The 27,305-nt window shown below is 46.0% G+C and overlaps 1 long non-coding RNA gene across 1 annotated transcript; it reads left to right on the top strand.

Moving 5' to 3' along the window:
- Positions 1 to 5,740: 5,740 nt before the first annotated feature.
- Positions 5,741 to 23,761, top strand: LOC129049971 (uncharacterized). Its single transcript, XR_008513447.2, has 4 exons — positions 5,741 to 5,863; positions 22,388 to 22,607; positions 22,751 to 22,804; positions 23,516 to 23,761. It is a non-coding gene; the product is annotated as an uncharacterized LOC129049971 (long non-coding RNA).
- Positions 23,762 to 27,305: the final 3,544 nt, after the last annotated feature.

The following is a 27,305-nucleotide window of genomic DNA, read 5'->3' as shown; positions in this document are numbered from 1 at the left end:
ACGCAGCAACAGGAGGCAGATGGGTGGGAGGGGAAGAGATTAGGCTACGCACCCACTGGCGCCTGCCCTGGCCTGGGCTTCCCATCTCTCAAGATGGTGACTCTATAGAGTCACCAGCCAGTTATTTGGGATTCTAGTTACCTCCTTGCTGCCTGCCCCATCCTCATTTCTTAGGGCCTGGGGTAGTTACAGCTGCGACCCGACCCGCCACTTTGTAAATAGACCCTTTGTATACAGCCCCTTTGTATATAAACTCTTAATGAATGATCCTAGAACTGTGCTATTGCAAAATAGCCAGGCATCTCCTGCTGGGACCTGACTAATCTCCCACACTTATGATGTAGGTGCTACCTTTCCCTGCTTGCACAGATTAGGAAGTCAGCTCTTAGATAGTTAAGGAATTTGCCCAACGTCACACAATTGACAGTGAGAATCCAAACCCCGGTCTGTCTGATGCCAACGCCAAGCTCTTTATCACTAAAGAGGACCCTTGCCACCTTGGCTGAGTGGAATTTCCACCCAGGCACGTCCCCCAGCAGGGGGATGCACCCCTTGAGACAGCTGGAGGTGACCGAGCAAAGATCGAGCATCACAAGCCGTGTTCCAGAAGGTGCGTTAACCCTTGGAGCCTCGACAGGGAATCTCTCCATAGGATGAAGAACGTGGAAAGGAACTTTATGTAAATAACAGACAGAGGAATGAAGGGAGAGGGCAGGGAGCAAGCTGAGGTGATGGGAAAAGGAAGCGGGAAGCAGAGAAGAAATACAGCCTTGGCTGCAGACACTCAAGAATGTACCAGGAGACAGATGAAGGCGGAGCCGAGATCCTGGTGAAGGACAGAGGCCGACAAGTTAAGACTGGACTTTGCTCGGATTATCTCAGAGAGGAAAGAAGAGGACAGAGGGGTTGTGGGGGAAGCTCTGGGGTTACCTCTGAGATGCTGCTATTGACAGGGGGTGAAATTGAGGATTTGGAAGCCTATGGAATGGTCCCAGAGGTGAGGGCAAAAACATGAAAGGGCTACACGGAAGGACAGCTTGCAGTGGAAGCAGCTGGCCCAGTGGAGAAGCTGATCACCACAGGAAGTACTGTTTCCAATCCCTGCTGGAGGGAAAGGTGCACTGTGCCCACCAAGCTATGGGAACCAGGAGGGAAAGACAGCAAGACAGGCGGTACCTTGTGTGAAACCCAGGCTGCAGATGAGACTGAGTTGCCCAATCTGTCCAGAGTTGTTGAAGGGATCCTGTGGGCAGTGAAGGTGGGTGGGAAGGAGGGAGGAGGGAGAAAGAGGTAGAAGACTGAGAGTTTTTTGTGGGGGGGAAGGAGAAATCCTAATTCCTTGGAGGCAGAGAAAAATTTGGGAAAAGGAAAGAAGTGAGAATAAAACTGGGTCATCTTTCAGACTTTATGATTGCTATGGGTTAAACTGTGTACTCCAACAAGATATGCCGAAGTCCTAACCCTCAGCACCTCACAACAGGACTTTATTTGGAGACAGGGTCTTTGCAGAAAAATATCAAGTTAAAATGAGGCTGTTAGGGCGAGCCCTAATCCAATATGACTGGCGTTCTTATAAAAAGGGGAAACGTGCACACAGAGACACACAGAAAGAGGGAAGGGGATGTGAGAACACCCAGGGAGAAGACACCATGTGAATACAGAAGACGGAATGAAGCCGCCACAGGCCAGGGAAGGTCAGAGATCACCGTCAGCAGCAGCAACTCCGAGAAGCAGGGAATAATTCTCCTATGGATCCAGAGGGAGCTGGGCCCTGGCAACACCTTGATTTTGGACTTCCAGCCTTCAGAACGGTGAGAGAATAAATTATTGTTTTAAGCCACCCAGTTTGTGGTGCTTTGTTATGGCAGCCCTAGGGAGCAGATAATACACTGGTGAAAGCAGAGATTGGAGGGAAGGAGTAGTCGATGTCCCATGTGGCTGGCGGCCGGGGCCCTGGGAGCAAGGCGGCCACCAGGGAGTCTCAAGAAAGGCACCAGGAAATATTCCCACAGATCACCCTTCCTCTGCTGCAGTTTCCCAGAGTCTTCGTGCTGCTCCCTGTGCTTCAACGAGCTTCCTGCAACTTCTCCGTGGTAGAAATCCTTCACGCCCTTTAAGACGGAGCTCCAGGGCTCTTTCCTCTGTGAGATGTTTCTCCTGCCAGCCCACCTGAGACTTAATCAGAACATAGGGATCTGTCTACGTATTGATGCTGCTTGGGAAAGCGCATCTCTGTCACCTCACCTTACACATGGACGTCCTTTTTTGGGAGGACTACAGGCATGCCACCACGTCTGGCTAATTTTTGTATTTTTTGTGGAGGTGGGTTTCACCATGTTGTCCAGGCTGGTCTCGAGCTCCTGGTTTCAAGTGATCCACCTGCCTTGGCCTCCCAAAGTGTTTGAGTGACAGACGAGAACCACTGCGCCCGGCCTTGGACATCCTTTTATCCTGCTTTCTGCCTTCTGTTTGCTCTAAGTAGACTTTTATCTCCCTGTCTGCTCCTAGCACCTAACACAGCACCAGGCACACAGGAGAGACCAAATACGTGGGGACAGGATTGAGTTGAATTCTTGGTGTCATTTATGTAACATCAGGAGTAGGAAGCCCAGACCAAGACGTTTTTATACTTCTCAAAACTGCTTTAAGTGTCTCATTAAGTAATCACATGCTTAACATTGCCGGGAAATGGTCTCTGAATGCCAGAGTGGGAGAAAGCATTTTTTCGGAGAACAGGAAATGATCCAATCTTTGCTCAAGTCTCCAGCCCAGTTCTAAATGGAGAAACAGAATATTTCGAAATCCATAAAAAAAAAAAAAAAAAGAAATGGATAGATAATACAGATGTTCCTTGCTTTACAAAATAGATTGCCCCAGCAATATTGGGTGTAAATCAAATTTCTTAAAATCAAATTACATTGAAATGCACCATGGGAATGTGCTTTTAAAAGGAATCCTGCAATGAATTCTTTTGTAAATCAAAGAGACACTCATTCATTTGGTCATTCAGTCATTTATTTATTCCAGCGGCTCTCAGCCCTGGCCAAATATCAGAATCACCAGGGGAGCTTTTAAAATATATATATACTATACTGAAGTCCCACCCTAGAGATTCTCTTTTAATTGGTCTGGGGTGGGGCCCAAGCCTCAGTATTTTTTAAAACTCCCAGAAGATTCTGATGTGCAGCCAGGCTTGAGAACCACTGGTTTATTCAATAAACATTTATTAAGAATCCCCTAAGTCAGACCTGGGCTAAGTGACTACTAATAAGACATGGCTTGTTTCCTCCCAGGAGCTTAGAGTCTAGTGGACAATACAGATACATTAGCAGACAATTTTCCTTGCAATGTGCAGCCTGGGACGAATATATTGATGTTCATTTATTTTATAAGTTGAGATTTTTTCATATGGCTAATTGGCCTTTTTCTATTAACTGAGACAGAGTTAAATAACACCTTCAAGATTACTTTATCTGATATTAATGTTGTGACCCAAGATCTCCTTAGGTTAGTATTTATTTGCCTTGGATATCTTTCTCTGTACCTTTATTTTCTTTATTCCTACGGCATCATAATTTAGATATATCTGTTAAACATCATATAATTAGGTTAGGTTTTTAAAAGTGCAATCTGAAAAAAACTCAGTCTTTTTTTTTTTTGAGACAGAGTCTTGCTCTGTCTCAGGCTGGAGTGCAGTGGTCCAGTCACGGCTCACTACAGCCTTGACCTCCCAGGCTCAAGTGATCCTTCTCCTCAGCTCCCTGAGTAGCTGGGACCACAGGTGTGTGCCACACCTGGCTAATTTTCTTTCTTTTTTTTTTTTTTTGAAGAGATTGGATCTCGCTTTGTTGCCCAGGCTTGAAAAAAATCTCAGTTTTTTAGTGGATGAGTTTGATCCATTTATATTTATTCATATGGCTGGGCAGACTTCTGCCATCTGGCTCTGTATATCCTGTTTACTATGATTTTCCACTATGTCTCACTTGTCCTGCTTTATTACATTAAATCAAGCCTTGATTACTTTCTTTCTCCTTTTTAATTGTTTGGAAGTTATATATTGTGTTCTTTTACAATTTAGTGTTCAGCCTTACTTTATCCAACTTGAATGCTTAACTTCTGAGTAAAAAACTGTTCCTGTCATCCTGCAAGACAACACAATGATGTTAGAAGGTTTTAACTCTGGTCTTCTGCCTCCCCATTTTCTCTGATATTTGCCAAGTATTGTAGTTCCTTCCTGTATTTAAAAAAAAACTCCATCAAACCATAATTTTTTTAGTTTTATACAAACAATGTTGATTTAGATTTAGCAACATGTTTACTAATTTCTTCTTGAATCCCATTCCTTCCTAGTCGATTTAATATGTTTCTTTTTGAAGTGGGTCCATTATTGAAGTCCACAACCCCTTCTATGTATTTCTGAGATTCAAAGAGGTTTGAGAACCAAAAATTATTAGAACATTTTCTGGTGAAATATGAATATGTCTGGTTAGGAGAGACTGCCTTGGCTTGTGCTGAAGCGTCATATGCGATGTCGTTCTCAAACCTGAAAAGCCTTAGACTTCCTTCTGTACCAGCTCCTGCCACTGTGTTGTAAAACTGTGATTCCATATCTGCGTGAACCCAGGCGGGCCTCCCGTCAGTGTCCCCCAGCCTGACAGGGCAGCATGTCACAGCCCCAGCTTTCTGATGCTCCCATGCAGAACCAACCCCCTTCCTCCATGCATTTTACATCTTTTTTTGGTAATAGTGCTGTTGCCTGCCAGCCATGTCTTGGAATTCTTCCTGGAGACCCAGGGTTCCTCTTCCACACGCTTGTCCTAGGGGCCTCTGCAGACGATCCTTACCCCTTCTTCGTACTCTTTATAGTGCACTCGAGCAACTCAGATGATTCTTCTTAGATGGAGGTCTGGCCAGGTCTTCAGAAGACTTGGAGTGGGAAACTATTTTCTTCTTTATTTTCTTTATATATTGTCCATTGAAAAATAAACAAAATGCCGAATGGTGTGTAGAGTCTACTTCCAGATGTGTGAGAAAGCAGATGTGTGTGTGTGTATGGAGACAAGAGACTGGCCATGACATTTACTCCTGGGGTGGAGAGGAGACTTAATTCTAGTGAATATCCTTTGCTATACCTACCTTTCTTCCACCACGTGCATCCCTTGATTGCAATTAAAATAAACAGCAGCATCAAGAAAATATCTTTTTGTTTTCTTTTATATTCACCCCCCTCCTTTGCCTTTAAAAACATTATCAGCCGTTTCTTGTGCAAAGGACACTATAGGTTTCCCAATTCCTTTTTGGTTTTTAAACACCCTTAGAAGAGACTAGCTTTTGGTACCTGTCTTTGGACTGGGTCCTTTATACCCGAAGAAGCTCTGCCCCCATCAGTCTCCTTAGGAGATGACACACCTCGGTCAGTGAGGCTGTCATTGGCTCTGCTCAAAGGTGTCCACCTCCTCTCTAGCACTGGGCCTGCAGAGTGAGGCAGGTTAGCATTGCACAGACACAGAAGCCACCCAATCGCCCACGGCATGAAGCAGCAGGCAGAGGACAGAGGGCTGTAGTGGCTCCTGCAGTACCAGGCTCAGGGCAAGGACTGACTGACTCAGGTGAGAGACTGGACCTGGGACATGTGTGGGATTGTGACTCATCCTTGGGCCTGCCTGCAGGTGGGATTGTGACATATAGCTTTGCCTAGCCTCTGGGTGATTTCACTCTCCTCCCTGGGCCCAGCCCACAAGTAGGATTGTGATATGTGACTCAGGAGTGACTCAGGAAGAGGTGAGCCCTCCAAGAGCATCCCTGTGCATCTGCCCCGGAACCCAGGCTGCATCCTGTGGAGGAATCTGTGCTTCAGAGAGAGGTAGCAGGAGGCAGCTTACAGGGCCCTTCAGAGAGAGCTAGCAGAAGGCAGTCTGAAGGGCCCATGGGCTGGAGGGACTGGATGTCTGCAAAGTGGGTTAACCCTCAGCAGGGCTGCAGGGAAATTTCAATGGGAGCACGTGCGTCAGATATGAATGCCTCTTACGTACATGAGAGCCTTTGATCAGATGTCCTCTCTTCCTTATCGCTTGCTCTCATTTGCTGCTGCCCTCCTCTCCTCTCTTCAGACTATCTAATGGATCTCACCACCCTCTCATCCTCTTTGCAGTTCTTCCTGTTTCCAAAAGAGTCTTTCATTTAAGAGATGTAACGGGGTGTGGGGTGAAGAGGCATTAGAAAATTACGCCAGAGGCTTTTATGTGTGTGATGGAGGCAAAGCTCACTTCAGAGCAGACGGTCCTTCTTCTGCTTCTCCGCCGTTTTTTTTTTTTTTTTTTGGTAAATTTTTATTACTTTTGCAGTCCTCATGTAACATAATACATGAATATATTCTCAATGTCAAAAGGCAAATAAAGCTAAAGTCCTTCTTGATCCCCTCTCTCTATCCATCTCGTCAGAAGTACTCCAGGACACTAGTTCTAGGATTCTAGTTTTGCTGACCTTTTTCTGTACATTACTCACTTAAACAAGATCCAACAGAAATACACGGCATCGTTGGCTGGGCACGGTGGCTCACGCCTGTAATCCCAGCACTTTGGGAGGACGAGGCGGGTGGATCATGAGGTCAGGAGATCGAGACAATCCTGGCTAACATGACGAAACCCTGTCTCTACTAAAAACACAAAAAAAATTAGCAGGGCATGGTGGCAGGTGCCTGTAGTCCCAGCTACTTGGGAGGCTGAGGCAGGAGAATGGCGTGAACCTGGTAGGTGGAGCTTGCAGTGAGCCAAGATCACGCCACTGCACTTCAGCTTGGGCGACAGAGTGAGATTCTGCCTCAAAAAAAAAAGAAAAGAAATACACAGCATTGTTTTCTATTTGTGTGCGTGGTATTTTGGCATGGTATTTTGGTTTTCGTGAATGGGTTATGCTTTCTGAATTGTTCCATCGCTTGCCTTTTCATTGAACATTTTGTCTCAAGTTTATTTCCACACCTTCCCTTAGCAATATGTCTCATGTTTTCATTGTCACTAAGCATTGCCTGGCTTTTGGGGTCACACACTGCTGTTGCCCATCCAGTATCTACTTTGCTGCCAGATCTGACTGTGTCGGTGTATTAACCCCACCTGGGCTGCCATAACCGTCTACCATATACTGGACGGCTTAAACCACAGAGATTTATTTTCTCACGGTTTTGGAAGCTAGAAAGTCCAAGATCAAGGTGTCATTTGGTCTCTGGTGAGAACTCACTTCCTAGATTGTGGATGGTGCCTTCTAGCTGTGTACTCACAAGTGGGGGAAGATCTCTCTCTCTCTCTCTCTCTCTGTTCCTTTACTTCTGAAACGATCAGTCTTGTTGGATCAGGGCCCTACTGTTATGACCTCATTTAACTTTAGTTGCCTCCTGAAAGCCCTTATCTCCAAATATAGTCACATTGGGGGTTAGGGCTGCAACATATGCACTTTGGGGGAACACAATGTGGTCCCTAGCAGTTGGGAGGCAAGTGAATGCCGCTGAGAAGCATTCCATTTGCATCTCTTCGCCTACCTGTTGCACCGCCTCATCTACAACAAATGCTCAGTGATGGCTCATGAGCCTTTTTATTTATTTGACAAGAGTTCTCACTGATGAGTGGACCAGATTTGGCAATTGTCTGTGAGCCTCAGTCTGTGGAGCGCTCACTCCAGTTCAGACGCAGCCATAGCACTCCATGGATAACTCAAGGGCTCCTCCGAACCCTCAGAGCGGGGTATAATGATTAGCTCAATTTTCCAGGTCGGGAAACTGACGCACGGAAAGGAGAAGTGCGTCACCCATGGTCATGCAGCTAGAACGTGAAAGAGTAGGGAGGGAGCCCAGATATACCAGCATCTCGTCCCGATCCTCCCTGTGCTGCCTGCTGAATGAGGTTGCTGGGAGGACTGAAAGGAAGAAACGAACAGAAAGCCTCAGGAGAGGCTTTGTGCTCAATAAGTTGTAGCTATTGGTATTGCCTCCCACTTTGCCCCCTCCATGTTATAATCATCATCCTTCTTAGAGGTCTGGCTTTGAGTCTTCACTCAGCAAATGCAGGCAGTTCTTACTGCAAGGCAGCCCTGTGCTTTGGGTTTGAAGTCACCTCCTTTGCCATCAACGTGTTGTGTGACTTTAAACCTCTCTGCGCCATAGTGTTCCTTCCTTCCTTCCCTTCCTTCCTTCCCTTCCCTCCCTCCCTCCCTCCCTCCCTCCCTTCCTTCCTTCCTTCCTTCCTTCCTTCCTTCCTTCCTTCCTTCCTTCCTTCCTTCCTTCCCTCCCTCCCTCCCTCTCTCTCTCTCGCTCTCTTTCTTTCTTGGTGGTGTTTTGCTTTTGTTGCACAGGCTGGAGTGCAATGGCGTGATCTTGGCTCACCAAAACCTCTACCTCCCGGATTCAAGCGATTCTCCTGCCTCAGCCTCCCAAAGAGCTGGGATTACAGGCATGCATCGCCACACCCGGCTAATTTTGTATTTTCAATAGAGACGGGGTTTCTCCATGTTGATCAGGCTGGTCTCAAACTCCTGACCTCAGGTGATCCACCCGCCTTGGCCTCCCAAAGTGCTGGAGTTACAGGCATGAGCCACCACACCGGTCTGTCCCTTTCTTTAAAATAAAAAGAGGCTGGGTGCGGTGGCTCATGTCTGTAATCCCAGCACTTTTGGAGGCTGAGGCAGGAGGATCTCTTGAGCCCAGGAGTTCCAGATCAGCCTGGGCAACATAGTGGACCCCATCAATAAAAAAAAGTATATAAAAAAATTAGCCAGGCGTGGTGGCACACACCTGTAGTCCCAGCACTAGGGAGGCTGAGGCGGGAGGATCTCTTGAGCCCAGGAGATCAATGCTACAGTGAACCACGATGGTGCCACTGCACTCCAGCCTGCGCTCCAGAGGGAGACCCTATCTCAAAAAATAAATAAATAAATAAAAATAAAAATAAATAAATAAATAATAAAATAAAATAGAAATAATGATGCCTAATGCATAGGCTTACAGGGACAACATGTACAACATACAATACATGTTGATTAAAGTGTATTATTCCAATGCAAGGTAGGTTAAAAAAAAGTTTGATCTTGGGTGGCAAGAAATTAGAAGACTCTTGTCCTTCCATAACAAAATTTTAGTTCCTCACCTAAGGTTCCAGCATGCCCAGACCTAAGGATGAGCATCCATGTGCCATGCACTTTGCTGGAGACTTTGCATTCTATTAGGAATCTTTACAACAGCCCCTCAAGCCTTCTTTGTACAAGAGAGGAACCTGAAGCTCCGAGAGCTAAAAGAAATTGCCAAAGGAAAAGGGAGAGCCGGGTCCTCAGATTCTGATCCTCAGGCTCCAAAGCTTCCGTGTTTTATCTTGAAAAGAAAAATTTGACTTGGATCTGCTATTTCCCCTCCCTTACCAATTTAAGGTCAGTGGGAGAAGCAGGGCATGGATGATTCCGGCTGCTTTTCAGACCACATAGAAAGGAACTTGTGAGTCCCAGCTGCAGCCCATATGACCATCTTTGTGGGAGCCGTATGTGGTGTTTGTATGAGTGTGCACTGCCTGCATGCTGCTTCAGAGGCACGGAGGGCTGGGAAGCCAGGGTGTTTGAAAGCCAGAGGAGCATGTAGGGAAGCAAAGCTAGACCAGCGTCCCTCCCTCCCAGGGACTCGGAATGTCCCCCATTCACAGGACTCCCAGTTTTGACACCTCCAGGAAATGAACTGGCAGGTCTAAGTGACAGGCAGCTCTTGGGAATCGCATGGCAATTCTTGCCTATCATTTGGTTTTCCCTAAACCACGCAGGCCAAGGCTGTGCTTCAGGTTAGATCCCTGACTGTTCGGCAGCCTCCGTGTCAGGTTGGGGTGAACCCCAGGGTGGGGACTTCACCCAAAGGCAGACCTCCCCTAAGCTCTCGGGAGAGCACATGAGCTTTGTAATCAGTGGACCTGGGTTTCATTCCAGCTCCAACCCTGTCTACTTGTGGATCACTGTAGGGAATTGCCTGGTCTCCATCAGCCTGAGTTTCTTCATCTGGAAAGGAGGTTGGTTGCACAAATTGAAAGGGATGGATGGGCAGGTGTGTGGTATGGAGCCCAGCACACAGCCAGGCCCTCTGGAAGTGGCGGCTCCTCTCTATTCTTCCTGCTCTTCCGCATGTTGTCAGACCTGGGACTAGAGCCAATCAAATGCCACACTCATGTCAGGACCAAGGGCCACTGCCCAGCCCTTATGCCATCACTGGGCCCTGGGGCAGGCTCCAGGAGGGCCCGGGAGGACTCTGGCTTCAGAATTACAGATGACACCCTCTGGAGATGTGTGTGAGAGGCGGTAGCAGAGGTGTGGGAGGTCCTGGCTTCAGGCTCAGCTCAGGGGTCCTAGAACAAGTCCTCTCCCCTTCTGGGTGTTGCTTTCTCAAGAAGATGATGGACCAGGTTGATTAGATTGAAGAGACTCTCAAACTCTGAGGCCCAGAAGGAAACAGAACATGAGTGTCAAAGAAAACAGCTATCCCCAGTCCGAAATTTAAAACGAGGTTAAGGCTGGGCCGGGTGGCTCACACCTATAATCGCAGCACTTTGTGAGGCCGAGGCAGGAGAATGGCTTGAGCACAGGAGTTTGAGACCAGCCTGGGCAACATAGTAAGATCCCATCTCTACAAAAAACAATAAAACAATTATCTGGGCCTGGTGACATGCAATTGCTGGGTGTGGCAGGTTGAGGCTGCAGTGAGCTGTGATTGTGCCTCTGCACTCCAGAAAGAAAGAAAGAAAGAAAGGAAGGAAGGAAGGAAGAAGGAAAGAAGGAAGGAAGGAAGAAGGAAAGAAGGAAGGAAGGAAGGAAAAAGGAAAGGAACTGAAGTTATTGCTGTCCAGATTTCTGAAGAAAATCTAATGTCAAATAGAATCTCATATGAACTAGTTTTGTTCCTTCATTCATTCTTTCAAAATACATCCAGAATCCAACCCTTTCTTTCCACCGCAGTGTGGCCACCTCGGCCAAGCCCCCATCATCTCTTATCTGGATTGCTGCAACAGCATCTAATTGGTCCCTCTGTAGTCATAAATCAGACCAGGTCCATCCTCTGCTCAGAGACCTTCAATGACTCCCTAGTTCCCTCTGAGTTAAAGTCAAAGTTCTTACCCATGGGCTAAAAGTCCCTTCATGACTTTGACCTTATTATTTCTGTATCCTCATTCCTTCTTCTTTCCCACTGCTTAGGGCTTTGGTCCTAGCCCTTCCCTCTGCCGGCAACTCTTTTCCCTCAGTAAGCAGCTTGTCTTGAGTCTGTGCAAAGCTCATTGCATTAGCCAGGGCTCTCCAGGGAAACAGACCAATTGGAAATATATAGGAAGAGATTTATTATGAGGAATTGGCTCATGCAATTATGGGGCTGAGAAGCCCCACATTCTGCGAGCTGGAGATCCAGGAAAACCGATAGTATAATTCAGTTGGAGTCTGGAGGCCTGAGAAATAGAGGAACCATTGGTGTAAATCCCAGCCTGAGAGTCAGCTGGGGTGAGATGCCCCAGGTCAAACAGGCAGGAAAAAAAAAAAGGTGAAGGGGAATCCCTCTCTCCTCTGTCCTTTGCTCTGCCAGCTCTTTCCTTGGGTGCTCAATGTTGGATCATGCTCACGCACATTGGGGAAGGCAATCTACCTGACTGAGCCCACTGATTCAAATGTTGATCTCATCCAGAGACACCATCACAGACACACACAGAAGCCATATTTAATCTGGGCACCCCATGGCCCAGGCAAGTTGACACATAAAATGAACCATTATGCTCACTTTCTCAGAGACCTTTTCTGACCACCCTGATTAATACTACAGACTGATCTGTCTTCCCATGCCCAAGCCTCCCCTCACCCTGTCCTGAGTGTTCTTTTTCTCACAACTTCTAATCTGCTACAACACTCTCCTTTACTGTATCTAATCTTTGTCTCCATCACCAAATGTGTGCCCTACAGGGGCAGTCTTGGCAAGGAGGGGAGCTGGGGGCTGACATGTAGACAGGAACACAGTCATATGTTTTGAGCTGGGAGAGATGGGAGCACAGTGAGGTGGGAGCACAGAAGAAGGGGACACTCTTCCTGGGAGTGAAGGGGTGATGCTTTATGTAGAGCAAACCTCAATGCTCTGACAGTGTTATGATCATAGGTGAAAAAAATACATAAATTTTGTTCACTGTTAAGCCACACAGCATACTATAATTGAATTTCCTTCCTAATATTAATTATTATTTATTGAGTAGCTAATTATTTATTTTTCATTGTCTTTTTCTATATATCCCAAACTTTTTGCCAGAAGTTTGAACTTTCTCTTGATACAATCAAATACATTGGGTAATTGATCAGTTTTCTTATTAATTGCAGAGGCCTTCCATCCTCAGCTCTTGGGCTGGTTTTTCTCTAGACCTATCATTCAGCTGTTATCCTGAAAATGTGCTTAGTCTCTCTCTGTGTTAAATTACCTATTTCATGGATTCCATGTTGCTTGGACTGAATTGTGTTCCTCCCAAATTCATATGTTGAAACCCTAACACCAAATGTGACTATATTTGGAGACAGGGCTTTTAGAAGGTAAAATGAGGTCATAAGGATGAGGTTCTAATCCTATAGGATTGGTGGCCTTATAAGAAGAGTGAGATCTCTCTCTCGATCTCTCTCTCTCTCTCTTTCTCTTTCTCTCTCTCTCTCTCTCTCCCTCTTTGTCTCTCTCTCTCTCCCTCTTCCTCTCTCTTCTCTTTTCCATGTGCACATATCAAAGAAACATCGCGTGAGGACACAGTGAGAAGTTGACTGTCTGCCAGTCAGGAAGAAAGCCCTCACTAGACACCAAATTAGCAGATGCCTTGATCTTGGATTTTCCAGCCTCCAAAACTGTGAGAAATACAGTTATTGTTTAAACCATCCAGTTTATAGTATTTTGACATGGTAGCCTGAGCAGATTAAGACACGTGCCTTCCTCTTTTATTACTTACTCCTTCGTTTTGGTGGAGCACATCCTTCAGTAGGTTCCTTAGACATAGTTAATGAAAGTACATTTTTGACAGTGTCCATATCTAAAAATGTCTTTAGTCTATGCTCACACTCAGTTGATAATTCGTCTGGATATATAATTTTTGTTTGGAAGTAATTTCTCTTGGAATGTTGAAGGCGTTGTTTTATCATCTTTTACCTTCCAATTATTGAGAAATTCAGTGCCATTGTGATTTGTGATTCTTTGTATATGACCTTCCCCCATCTTTCCTCTGACAACATATAAGATCTCTTTATCCCTGATTTTCTAAAATTTATTTATGATGTGTCTTGGTGAGGGTCTTCTAGTCCTACCTGAGCTAGGTCTTCAGTGGGCCATTTTAATCCAGAAACTCATTTGGTTATATTCGCAAAACTTAATCACATTATTTGGTATTTCTTTATTTCTCTTTTAATTATCTTATATTGTGAAAATCCTAATAATTTGATATTGAGCTTCCTGCACTGATGCTCTAATTTCTTTGGCTTTTCTATTTTCCAGGTCTTTGTCTTTCTGTGATATTTCCCAGAAGATTACCTCGATTATATCTTCCAATACTTTACTGAATTTTTATTTTAAGTAGGTTTTACTTTCCAAGAACTCTCTAAATGATACCCTGTGCTTGGATGCAATATTTCCTCTTATGTCTCTAAGGATATGAATCTGTGTTATCGAAATCTCTATTTCCTATACATCCCTTTGTCCTGTTCACTGGTTCATTGGCTGGTTCTAGTGCTTTCCTCAAATGCCTGGTGATCCTTGGCCGTATGTTCATATGTAAGGACAAAGCACTAACAAGCTGACTAGAAGCTTTGGATGCAGGGGTGGGGCTTGTTGACTGGTGGGCTTCTTTAGACTTATGGCTGTTTCATTGAGGGACCCTTGCGTGTGAGTAGCCATCATTATTTTTTCTCAGAATAGTCAGTTTCCTGGAGGAGTCTCATCCAAGCTCACACTTGTGGAGGATAAACCTGGCTTGCAGCATTCTAGGAGCCTGAAGGAGAGAGGGACAGGGGTCCCACCATTTAGGGCACTAATTCTTATTCAATCCTTTCCTTCCTTCCTTCCTTCTTTCCTTTCTTCTTTCCTTCCTTCCTTCTTTCCTTCCTTCCTTTCTCTTTATCTCTTTTCTTTTCTTTTCTTTTCTTTCTTGGCACAGTCTCATTCTGTCACCCAGGCTGGAGTGTCATAGTGTGATCTCGGCTCCCTGCAACTTCCACCTCCTGGGTTCAAGTGATTCTCCAGCCTCAGCCTCCTGAGTAGCTGGGACTACAGGTGTGTGCCAGCACACCTGGCTAATTTTTGTATTTTGAGTAGAGACGGGGTTTCACCATGTTAGTCAGGCTGGTTTCCAACTCCTGGCCTCAAGTGATCCACCTGCCCTGGCCTCCTAAAGTGCTGGGATTGCAGGTGTGAGTCACCGTGCCCAACCTCAATCCCACATTTTCAATATGATGCCCACCCTGCCCTTGGCTGTCCCTGGTGGTATTGGGTCTCTTCCCTCTCTCACTGTTTCTTCTGAGATTAACCCTTACTCTTCTGCCAGAACAGAGGCTTCAGGACCCTCCTGCATATGTGGCAGGAGCCGCCTGGTGGAGCACATTGGTGGAGAAGCTGGGGTTCCAGCCACTCTTGGTCAGGCTTTTGGACCAAGCTTCTTATTTCAAGGCATGCTTTGCCCCCAGCCCCCTGAGGAATCTGTTAATCTTCAATGTCTGAGTCTTTGGGAGCCTAGTTTCTGCATCTGCTTGATTGTTAAAGCTGGCCTTCTCCACCTCCACACCCCGGCAGCACTGCTCTGCCAAGTCAGTCACTATTGCTCATCCAATTATTTTTGGTCAACTCTGGGACCTACTTTCCCCCATCTGTATAATTCTCTTACTTTTTGTGGGTCCGTATCTTCGTTATTCCTTTGATTGTCATTTCAGGTGTTTGAGAGAGAGAAACAGAGGGGAGAAAACATGTATATTTAATCTTGTCTGTTTATGAAAAGTCAGTTCATGGGTGTCCTTTTTTCTTCAGTTCATGGGTGTTTTTTTCTCTGTATCACATACAACCGCACACACTCACACACAAACACATACAATTCAGTTAAAAGAAGCTTCAGACTTGCTAAGAGTGACCAAACTTGTCTTCATCATGTGTTAAAACATTTGTGATACATTTACAAGGTAATATATTTTTATCAAAAATTGCATTTTATTTATTTACATTTTATTTAAAATGTGGTGCATTTACATGCATTTGTAACACATACGTGCATTATTATTATTAATTGCTTTTATTAATAAGTAAATATAATAACCACCGTTTAAATAATAATAATAAATACCATGATAACATAGTCGTGTTTGGCTGTCAACGAAACTCTTTTCTGATTCAATGTCTCATAATTAGACAGTCAGTCATATGTCTAAGGACAATGAACAAGGGAGGCCGCCCCGTGTTTGGGGTCAGCAGGCTTGGGAGAGACCCTCTTCTTGGTCACTTGCAAGCTCGGTGTCTTGATGGGATCCCCCAGCCTGGCCCGTGCTCTCTCCTGCTTGGGTCTAGTTTTCTGGGTCTCCTACCCCACCCCTCCCCATGTGTGCCAGCAACGCTGGTTCTTCCCTGGGTTCTGAAGCCTCTGTCCTGGGCTCCCGCTTTACACCTACAGGGCCCTGGTCTGGACACCACCTGAATGCAAAGGTCCAGCTACTTCTCCAAAAGCCTTTGTGAGGAAGGGACCCAGGGGCTGTTTTTGATAGTGAAGAAAGGAGGTGGGGTGGGGGCTTTTCCCAGCACACATTCAGACTCTGCATAAAATGAGTGGAAGTTGTCAGACCCGGAGAAAAACATGGAAGTGACATTTATAAAGCGCTACTGCATGCTAAGCCTTCCCCCACTTATTATAGTATGGGTGGATACTCTTGCTACCTCCATTTTCCACACTAGCCTCCCAGAGGTGGGAGAAGCGCCCAGGTCTCCAGGGGAGGGGGCCTGGGTCTCACCCAGGAAAGGAAAGTGGGGTAAGTTTCTGGGGCGTGGGGCATGGGGCATGGGGCATGCTGCTGAAAGGAATGAAGGAGAGGCGTCTTCTGAGAAGTGAGTGAGGTTAAATGCCGAGGTTAAATGCCCATGGTGGGGAGGCTGGGGAGGACCCTAGCAGATCCCACACCGCAAACTTAGGGGGAGACCTCTCCCTGGCGGCTCCGCCTGCTCAGCCTTGGAGAACACCCAGAAAAGCCCGTTCCAAGCTCGGCAAGTTGCAGAGGAGAAAGCCTGGAGTCTAGCGCCCTGGCTCTGGCTGGTGATGGGCCAGCGGCCCGTGCCCAGAGAAACCCACTGGAGGAGGATGGAGGGCGGCCCTGCCTCTGGGAAAGACCAGCCTTGACCGGAGCGAAGGAGGGAGTGCGCCACACAAAGCAGCACAGGCGGCGCAGGGGCCTTCTCTGGAAGGCCAGGCTCCCTTCCAACTGGGCTGCCTCTCGGCTTCAACATCCTAAAGCGGGGACGGCTGAACCCCGGTCATGGCTGACTTGACTCCACCTCGGAATACTTGATAGGGTTCTCCTATCGCTCTGGCTCTCCCTTGAATCGTGACAAAAGGAAAGTATTTATTACAAGGCAGACAGAGCCCTGGGGCGAGAGCCCGTCATCTCTGATTTGCCTGTTAGCCGAGGCTGTGGAATTAAATGCAGTTTTGTTTTTATCTATTTGCATGGAAGCTTTCCAGAGAAAACAACAATTTTCGTGACCTGCGCACTTGGTATCATGTTAATTAGGTTTGAAAACTCGTATATTGTTTTCATAAGGGCTATTACATTTTCTCTAATTAAATTAAGGGAAAAATAAGGATGCACGGCAATAATATTTATTATTAATACCAGACTCCAGAGGCGCCCAACAAGTTAAATCAGAGGGGGGAAAAGAAAAAAAAAATTGAAGACAGCCTGGACTTCAAAACAACACGATGTAGTCCAGGTTTTCAGCAAATCATCACTATGAACGTTTTGAAAAAAAAAAAACAAAGTAAAAATGGACCCATTTGGAGAAAAACAGCCTTCTGGTCCCTGTTCACACCGAGAGCTTCTTGGATGTTTACTACTGTTTCATTACAGTGGTTTCACCAAATTGCAGGAACTTTGTTCCAAGGAGAGAGCTTGACTTGGGTTTTATGCAATTCAAAGGTTGCAGCCAGCTGTGATCTTAGTCCAGCCAAAAAATGGGCTTCCTTGGCAAAGGCGTCCCCATTTGAGGAAGTCAAATCAGGCTGGGAGAGCAAAGGAAGTGGCCCTTGGGAGAAAAAGTGTCACATTGGAGAGGGAAAGTGGTAGCAAGAGAAGAAAGCAGGGCGGAGGATTATTTGACGTGAATACATCCCATCCCTCGGGCAGGTCCCTTCTGGAAATGGGACTGAGTTCAGGCCAGAATCTAATTGCTCTAGACTGAGTTGCAGAACAACTTTCACCAAGCTCATACCTAGAGTAGACAGTTGTTGTTTATGGCCACCCACCTAACACTCATTTTCCCTGCCTCATTGCACTCTGATTTCTTTTTGGGGCACCTCCTTAGAATGCAGTCTTGATAGGGGACCAAGTCCTAGGGTTTGCCCTCCCACTGCAGAAACAGAGGAGACCCTGAGGCCCCTTCTGTCCCATGCATCTTTCCCTGCCCACTCCTGCCAAGCAGTCCAGTCAGCTGCACTTTCTGTCCTGGACCTTGGAATCTCAGGTCATCTCAAGGGCAGAGCAACTTTGGAGTTCACTCATTCTCGTGGCAGCACCTTGGTGCAAAAATTGTATGTCCCTGCTGCCAGCAGTGCCATCCTGCCCTGCCTGACCCATCTATCATCTATTCCAAATTGGCTCCTCAGCTTGCCATGTGGTCCCTGGAGACCCGATGTTCTTCCCATAAACTCTCTTTCTTCTTGGTTTGCAAGAACCTGTTTTTGTTGCTTATGAATGAAGAGCTCCAATGGTTGCAATGGCTTTTGCCCTTGAACACGGAACAAGCATGTGTCCTGGAGAGTGGCTGACATTGGCCTGAAAGCTGCTCAGATGGAGCCCATGACTCCATTGGTCTGGTTTAAGGAAGAGCACTAGATTAGGAGTCACAGGTATTGCTTTGAGTCCCGGCTTTTCCACTAAGCCCCACTTGGAGACCTTGACCAACCAGTTTTGTTTCTGGGCTTCATCTGTGAGATGAGGCATTTGGAATATAATAATGATGAGGAGGACAATGATAATAATTACTACAATAATAATAGCAACTATCATTTATTGACTGCTTCATAGGGGCCAAGTTCTGTGCCAACTGATATACATGCAGTGCCTAGGAAGGCTCTGTTACACTCCCTGTTTTAAAGAGGAAGAAACCAAAGCTTAGAAGGACAAAACACCTTACCTGAAATCACGTTGCCAGGAGGTGGAAGTCCTGAGGCCTGAACATTGGTCTGTCTGGGTCCGTTGATGGTCTCTAAAACTAAAGTGACTGTCTCAGTTTTTCCAGGACGTGAAATTTTCAGTGCTAAGACCAGGACAGTCTTGGGCAAACTAGGATGGTTGGCCACCCTACTGAAGACCCTTCCAGCCTGAATGCTCTGTGGTTCTGGAACAGCATGAAATTTGGGGAGCTGCACTGGGAGAGCCCTGGGAACCAGTGAGCACATGCTAATGGTTTTCAAACCTCAGAGTAAAAGCAAAATCCAAATGGGGTTTCAGATGCCATCTTCAATTGCTGCTGAACCCCATTCTATTCAGCCTGCATTCTCCAGTGGGAAAATTCCAGAGCTCTTCCAACAAACTCCTGGTTGAATCAGCCAACCACTCAATCATTCCATAAGTGGCCTTTCCTGTCACTTTCCTGTCTCCAGCCCACACCAGGACTGATCATCGCAGTTTCCCCCTCCATCTAACACCAAGTTCTAATTTTTAGAACACCCAGGGCCTGAAAATGTTCCATGAAATTTGAATTTTTAGAAGTTGAATTTGTTTTCTGCTGGCTCATGCTGTAATAGTCTCCCCAGAACCCAGATGGCAGAGGTTTAGATTCTGGTGCCACCACCTGCCCTAGTCTTATCACTAGCTTGTTGATTTATTGATTCACCAAACATTTATTGAGCACCTACTATGTGCTGGTCACTGAGCTAAGGACGAAGGGATTAGAGAGAAACGTTTACTACTGTTCTTGAGATACCTCTACCAACCAATTCTCACTCAAGGTAACAGTGTTAAGGTCTGTGCCATAGGAATATGGGGCTTAGAGAAGGAAGACAGGGAGACTAGTTGAGAATCATGTGTTCTGAAGCAGTAGTTGATTAACTGTTCTGTTCCCTGCTCTCCCATGTCCTTGCTCCTATGATAGCTTGTTCCACACCATAGCATTATCTTATAGCTCTTCCTAATGCCTCATTCAGTGCTTGACACACAGTAGATGCAAAGAACGTGCTTTGGTTGACCAGACCCTTCATGCAGCAGTGGGCCTGCTAATCCAGAAGAAAGCTTTGTTGAAGGAGAAAATCCTTTTACAATGCAAGTTTTCTTTCAATGCTCAAGGATTCTGTTTTCTAAATTCCAATGTCTTCATTTCACTGTGTTGGGTTTTCTAAAGCTGGGCCTATCTATAAAATCAGGTGCTGCTACCAGGCCAGTCGGATAGAACCACAGGAATTCAGATGCCTTTTGGAACTAGGAAGTCAGGACAGAGTAAAAATATGTTAAAAATGTAAGCAAATGTTAGAAAAAATGTCAGCCATTCCAAGGATCATTGGCCGTTTTCTTAAAAAACAAGAGGAGGCCTTAGGGGGTAACACAAATACTTTTTGACTAGAGGTTGGGAGACCTGAGTTCTAAAGAGAAAAATTAAAAGAACTTAAACTGGTGACTTTGGGTATTCACAGCAAAGTAAATAGCAAAGATTAAGCCCACTGGGGGGTTAGAAATCCTCATAGAAACTGAGCCCAGGAAAAGTCAATGTGCTAGGTTCTCAGACAATCTCCTAAATAAGACCTCATACCCACCACCCACCACCCACCACCCAGAACTAATCCCACATTCATACAGACTGGGAAGGCCCAAGCTCCTCAAAGATCCTCTTAACTTTAATTAAAAACCTTTGACGGATTTTCAAACACTAACAAAGACGAGTCACCCAACATGTTTCATTTTTGTCATCGGGTGGCCCCTGATTGGTTTGCTCCCAGCTGCTTAAGGTGATGCTATTGCAGGTGTGAACAGGTGTGCCCCTCACCGCCCAGCCTTTGGGCATCTTCTCTGGCAGTACCAGGTCAGAGAGCCCTTCAACAGATGTTATAAAGAGGGCATTGTTCACTTGGGACAGAGTGGACATTTCTAAGACAGCGGGACTCTTCTAGATTAATCTCATCAAGGGAAAAAGTGTTAAGGTCCTGGGAAACCATTTTGGTACCCTAAGTCAATGCTGCCCTCTAAAGCCAATCAGAGCTAGCGTCCAGTCAGCTCATACCAGCATCTCTATGTCGGCTGGTTAAAGCTGATGTCCACCTGGTTGGTCAATGTCCACATCATTCCAGCTGCTAAATATTTTGAACTTCGCTCCTGCTGCTAACCACTTCAACCTCATCCCCTTCTCTGCCTTGCACCATCCCTTCTGTCCCAGGGAGTAGTTTGGGCAAGGGAATGGAGAGAAATGTTCTAGCTGACCTTTCTGTCCCTGAGGCCAGCTGTCTCTGTCCTCCTGCCTCCTGCTCAACTGCGGAAGCTCCCTTCAACTCAACACAATGTAGTCCAAACTCCATAGCGCATCTGATGTTGTTCTCTTGTTCCAGATTTCTTCCTTCCCTCCCTTCCCAGTCCCGCCACAGGGGGAAACAGCCTCACAGCCCTCTTCTGTGTCCTGCTCATATGAGCCCGTCTTCCTGCACTGCCTAGTGTCCCTGAAGCCTGCTGAGGTCCTGCCTGCCCATCCCTCAGCAACCTGCTAAACCAGCTTCTGCAAAAAGCCAGCCCCCAGCCCTCAAGCAGGATGGATCCCCTCCTCCTCTTCCCTTCTTTCTTTTTGCAAAATGTCTTGGTGACTCTCAAAGCTCTGATCTGCTTGCTCGTTCCAAGTTCCTTGTCAGCTGCTTTAGGGCAGGGAAGGAGCCCGATGGAGTCTGTTGCTGCCATGGTGTGTGTGAGGAAGAGCTCCCAGCATGTAGTAGATTTTTTTTTAATCTTTTAAAAGATTTATTGAAATGTAATTCACAAACCATACAATTCACCCATTTAAAGTATAAAATTCATATTCAAAGTATAATAAAAAGTAGAATAAAAATTCAGAGTATAATAAAAAGTTGTATAACCATCACCACAATCAATTTTAGAACATTTTCTTATATAATGGTTGGATTGGTTTATTTAGACTCTCCTGCGGCCTCCTAACTCCAGCATTCTAGAACTTGATGCTTTCTGAGCCCCCAGTTGTCAACCCAGAGTATGAGGATGAGAGGAGAAGGGAGGGCTCAACAGTGATCTTCCTCTGGAGTGATCATGTCAGGGCTTTGACACTGCACACAGGAGACTTTAATAGCAGCACATGGGCAGGCGTGGGCCTTAGAATCAGATGGACATGGGCTGGAATCCTGGCTCCAGCAACCTGTGAACTGTGTGGCTTTGGGCAAGTCACTCCACCCTTCTGGGCCCCAGCTTCCTTATCAATAACATAGAACTGACTAGGCCACAGCTTGTTATCTTGAGTGTTTCCAACCATAATGTCTGCAAAGCACCTACCTGCACAAGGTAAAGCCTGGAAGATACCCTGCAAATGCTGTCTACAAAAGACTGAAGCTCTGGGTTCAGCGTGTCTGTCATGTGCTTCTGTGACTGTGAGCACAGAGTGGGCTATCATAATTCTTATTTCCTGGGCTCCCAGGCAAGGGTCTGATGGATTCTTTCACATCTATCAGCTTGATTCAATCTTTTGAGTAGCTGTGTGAGACTGATGGAGTTCTCCCCATTTCGTGGATGAGAAAGCTGAGGCTCATAGCAGTGAGATGGCTTACTCAAAGTCACCCAGCTGTTTACAGTCTACATCTCCAAGCAGAACGTGAGCTACTCATGGCTTGTGTGCGGCTCTTTATTTCCATGTCTCCTGTAGCCCAAGCACCATGCGAGGCACTTTGCAGGCAGTCCATAGATTGGGGGAGAATAAAATTAGTAAGAAATCCTTTTTCTGTGTTGCTTAGGGGCATCCTGGTCATGTTGGCAAGGTCATTAAAAATGCAACCTTACTATTCATTATAGCACAAAGATCACTAGAAATGGCAGCCTTTTGTGACCTCTCTTATTTCAAGAATCCTACTACTCCAAATGGCTCTGAGCAGTGTGTGTGTGTATGGTGGGGTGGGGGGTTAGAATAGGGGGCTTATGGCAGCCTTTTAAGCCCCTAGATACAGATGTCCACCCTCTCAAGGAAGCACGTACCCAAATGACTACCATCTGCATCACACTTTGCAAAGCACATCCATGCACGCCAACTTGCTAGATCTTCCCAGAAACTCCAGTGGTGGGCACCATTTTGCCTCTGTTTTATAGAGAAGAGCATACAGGCTCCAAGCCTCCAAGTGATTTGCCCCCACCCTTCAAGCTTCTGCAAAGCAGAGGTAAGTCACAAGCCCATGGCTGAATCCAAGACATCCCTTAACGCTACGTAGAGCTTGCATGTTCCAGTTCCCAGACCTTTGCATGTGCCAGGCCTCCTGATCGGTTCACCTTCTCTCTTTCCCCCCATCTCTTCCCACCATAGGTGCTGCCCGGCACAAGTCTCTTCCAGGATATCCAAGATATGGCCACCTCTGAGGTTATTCTCTTCCCTGGACTCTTTCAGCCTGAACTTGCTCCCTGATATGGGGTGGAGGGGCTTCCTGGCAAGCCATGGGCATCTTGTTTCTGCACCTGGCTGTACAGTGAGCTGACACACTTGTGTCTTCTCCACAAGACACAGTACAGTGTTGGGGCCATGGCAGCTGTTCAATAGCTGGTGTCTTGGGTTGGGTCTCCCAGAGGCTGACCCTGAGACTAGGATGTGAGCATTGCAGTTGGTTTGGGAAATGATCCCAGGAAGTACAGCTAAGGCAGTGGGTGGGGAAGTGAGAGGGAGAAGGCAAGAAAAGCAACAGAAGGTTCATGACCTAGTAAGTTATCATCACAGCTTTCGAAGCTCAATCTCACTGGGGACCTCAGGAGAAGGCAAACTGTTTCCCATCTGAGGGGCAAAGAAGTGGGGGCATTTCCTTCTATCTCTCTTCCCTTATGGGTGGAGGGCTGCTCCCAGAAGCATCCTTTCCCCAGGACCCCTGTCTGCTCCACCAGGTGGGCTATGAGGAAGCCCTCAGGTGGACAGTCTCCGGTGCTTGCAGTAGGATGCTGCTGGAATATAGTGGAACCAGCAGCGCTGAAGAGACAGGGCTGGGACACCACAGTGTCTGCTAAACTCAGTAAAGAAATGACTTTAGAAAGTCATTGCTGGGGCCAGGTGCAGTGGCTCACACCTGTAATGCTAACATTTCAGGAGACCATGGCAGGTGGATCACTTGAGGTCAGGAGTTTGAGACCAGCCTGTCCAACATGGTGAAACCTCGTCTCTACAACAATTACAGAAAATTAGCCCTGTGTGGTGGCACATGCCTGTTGTAATCCCAGCTACTTGGGAGGCTGAGGAATGAGAATCACTTGAAACCAGGAGGTGGAGGTTGCAGTGAGCCAAAATCACACCACTGCACTCCAACCTGGGTAATGGAGCGACACTCTGTCTCATAAATAAAAATTTAAAAAAAAAGAAAGTCATCGCTGGATATGTTAAATGTTTATGTTTATTATTAAATTTTTTATTGTGGTAAAATATACACAACACAAAATGTACAATTTTAACCACTTTTAAGTGTACGATTCAGCAGCATTAAGTGCATTCACAATGTTGTGCAACCATCATCACCATCTGCCTCCAGAACGTTTTCATCTTCCCAAATAGAAGCTCTGTCCCCACTAAACACCAACTCCCAGTTCCCGTCCACTACCCGCCCCTGGCAAACACTTTTCTACTTTCTGTCTCTATAAATTGGGCTATTCTAGCTGCCTCATATAAGTGGAATCATACAGTATTTGTCCTTTCGTGTCTGGCCTGGATATATTACATCTTAAAACACACATATCCTTTGGCCCAGAAATGGCAATGCTCGTAATCTACGCTTTGCAAGAAAAAGCCCCAGTGGTACTAAATGACATCTGTCTCAAAATTTTCATTGTGGAATTGTGTGTCAAGATGAAAAACCTGGAAATTACTTCCATCAAAAGAGGATGCTGATTGAACAAATAATTGTATATCCATATTCTGGGACATTATATAGTTATTAAACAGAGTTAGTAGATGTATATGGATCAGTCTGGTAATGGCCAACATATGCAAAGCTTAAGCAAAAAAAAAAGGCAAGTCACCAAGTAGTGTTTGAGACTGATTTCATTTTTGTTTTTGAAAAAGAAAAAGAAAGAAATGCAAAAACACCATATGTGTTGAACATGTGTACATGTATGTTGCATGAACATGTAGAGAAGCATATTAGATTATACCCAGGAAGGATGGGTCTAGGGGAGGTGGGGTTTAATTTTTCTTTTTCTTTTTTGTTTGAGACGGAGTCTTGCTGTGTTGCCCAGGCTGGAGTGCAGTGGCACGATCTCGGCTCACTGCAACCTGCACCTCCCAGGTTCAGGCAATTCTCATGCCTCAGCCTTCCAAGTAGCTGGGATCACAGGTGCATGTCATCACACCTGGCTAATTTTTGTATTTTTATTAGAAATGGGGGTTTCCCCATGTTGTCCAGGCTGGTCTCAAACTCCTGACCTCAGGCGATCCACCTGCCTCAGCCTCCCCAAAGTGCTGGGATTATAGGCATGAGCCACTGTGCCCAGCGTAACTTTTCTTTATTTAACTCTTTACAAAAATGTGTATCACTGCTGGAATAAGAATAACAGTAATCAATAAAAGCATCCTATACATCATGACCTAGTAATTCTACTCTCAGCATATACCCAAGTGAAATGAGTGTTTATACCCGTTGAAAGGCAGGTGCAATAATGCTCATAGCAACATTGCATACATTAGCTAAAAACTGGAAACAAGCAAATGTCCATTCAGAGTTTAAAAACTCATTAATTATTTACTCACTTATCACCAAGCAATCCCTACACAGTTGCCCAATGGAAAAACTACACAGCAATAAATCAGAGCAATATACTGATGCATGCAAAAAGAAGGAGTAATTTCACAGACACAAAGATGAGCAGAGGAAGCCCAACTCTATTTAGATGAAGCTTAAGAACCAGTGAAGCCGGGCGCGATGGCTCACGCCTGTAATCCCAGCACTTGGGAGGCCGAGGCGGGCAGATCACGAGATCAGGAGATCGAGACCATCCTGGCTAACACGGTGAAACCCCGTCTCTACTAAAAATACAAAAAATTAGCTGGGCGTGGTGGCGGGCGCCTGTAGTCCCAGCTACTCAGGAGGCTGAGGCAGGAGAATGGCATGAACCCAGGAGACGGAGCTTGCAGTGAGCTGAGATCGTGCCACTGCACTCCAGCCTGGGTGACAGAGCAAGACTCCGTCTCAAAAAAAAGAACCAGTGAAACCCATTGACAGTGTTAACCATCAGGATAGTCCTTATCTAACTTGGGGAGGCGAGGGGTGGGAAACCGGGAAGGGATGACTGGGAAGGGGTGTGAGAGAGCCTGGAAATATCCTATAGCTTGATCTGAGCGGTGACTTTATGGATGCCTGTACAGTCATGCATCACCCAAAGATGATTTTGTTGTGCAAACATCATAGAGTGTACTTACATCAACCTAGATGGTACAGCCTACTACACACCTAGGCTATATGGTACAGCCTATTTCTCCTAGGCCACATACCTGTACAGCATGTTACTGCACTGAGTAGCATAGGCAATTGTGACATGGTGGTAAGTATTTGTGTATCTAAACCTATCTAAATACAGAAAAGGTACAGTGAAAACATAGTGTTACGATCTTATGGGACCACTGTTGTATACGCAGTCACTCATTGACTGAGATGTTCTTATGCAATGCATGACAGTTAATGTAAAAATTCATACAAGCAGAAAGATGTGTGCATGTTATGGTATATGTCTGATCTCAACAAATAAGAAAGAGACTAATAATCAACAGAGGGAAAGGGGGAGGAAGAGAGGGAGGGAAAGGGAGAGAAGAAGGGAGGGAGAAATAAAGAAAAGGAAGAAAGAAGGAAGGGAGAGAGGGAGAAAGAGAGGGAGGGAATATGTCAAATAGAAAAATGTGACCAAGCAGTCTTTTCTCGTGGCTGTCTCTAGGAGCAGAATAACAAATACGGAAGCATGAGAGCACCTGAGTTTGAACCTGGGTTTTTTGTGGGGAAAACATCCCGCATCGCATTTCTCTGCTTTTCGGCAGGGCGCATATGCTCAAATGAAGTCTGGGAGGTAGGGAGGTGTCTTGGGCTTTGGGGATGTGCAGAATCTGGCTCTGCCATTTCCTAGCTGGTGCCCTTCAGCCAGGCTCACTGCCTCTCTGAACCCGAGAGCCCGTGGGCAGCCCACTGTCCTCGCAGCCCCTCTGAGAGGCCGGCAGGAGATGCCAGATGTCTGTGTCTGAGCCTGGTTTATGGTAGACACTCACTCAATGTAGCCTCCTCTTCCCTCTGCCTTGCAGAATGAGAGAGTGGAGGGATCTGCTAAGTATCTAGACAGAGGGCTTTTGACAGGTGAAAGCACTTGAGAAAGAAAATCCTTGCAGTAGAATGGATGGTGGGGAATTTCTTCTTAAAAAAAAAAAAAAATCAAGCTTCCAACTCAAGCAAGCCTTTGGTGAAATTTAAGCATTTCTCTGATTATGTATCTAATATTGACCAGAAAGGGGAGGGAGTGGAAGTAGATAAAAGATGCTTCTAACTCAAAACTAGTACTTTCCTTTTTCCATATGCTGTGTTTATGATTATGGGTTTTAGAGCATTTTTCTTCTTGTATTTCATAAAATACCGCATCTATTCACATAATTCACCCCACTGCCCTTTCCCTGATATTTCATTGCAGAGGAGGGAGGGAAAGGATCGGATGAGCCTCTGGGGGCCGGTTCTCCACCTCCTTGGCAGACAGTTTCATGAGCTGTCTTTCTGAGGTCTGGTGACTCACCAGGAGTTACCCGCCAATCCACAGGCAATCTTGGCCCTTTCTTCCAGAATTCCCTTTTTCTGTGAAATAACACTCAATCGTGTGAAAGACAGACTGCTGAAAGGGGAGGCATGCGTGTGAGACAG

The sequence above is a fragment of the Pongo abelii genome, chromosome 15 (genome assembly GCF_028885655.2).
Source record: "Pongo abelii isolate AG06213 chromosome 15, NHGRI_mPonAbe1-v2.0_pri, whole genome shotgun sequence".
NCBI lineage: Eukaryota > Metazoa > Chordata > Mammalia > Primates > Hominidae > Pongo > Pongo abelii.
Note: the sequence above shows the minus strand (reverse complement) of the source record. Positions and strands in the feature narration are given on the sequence as shown.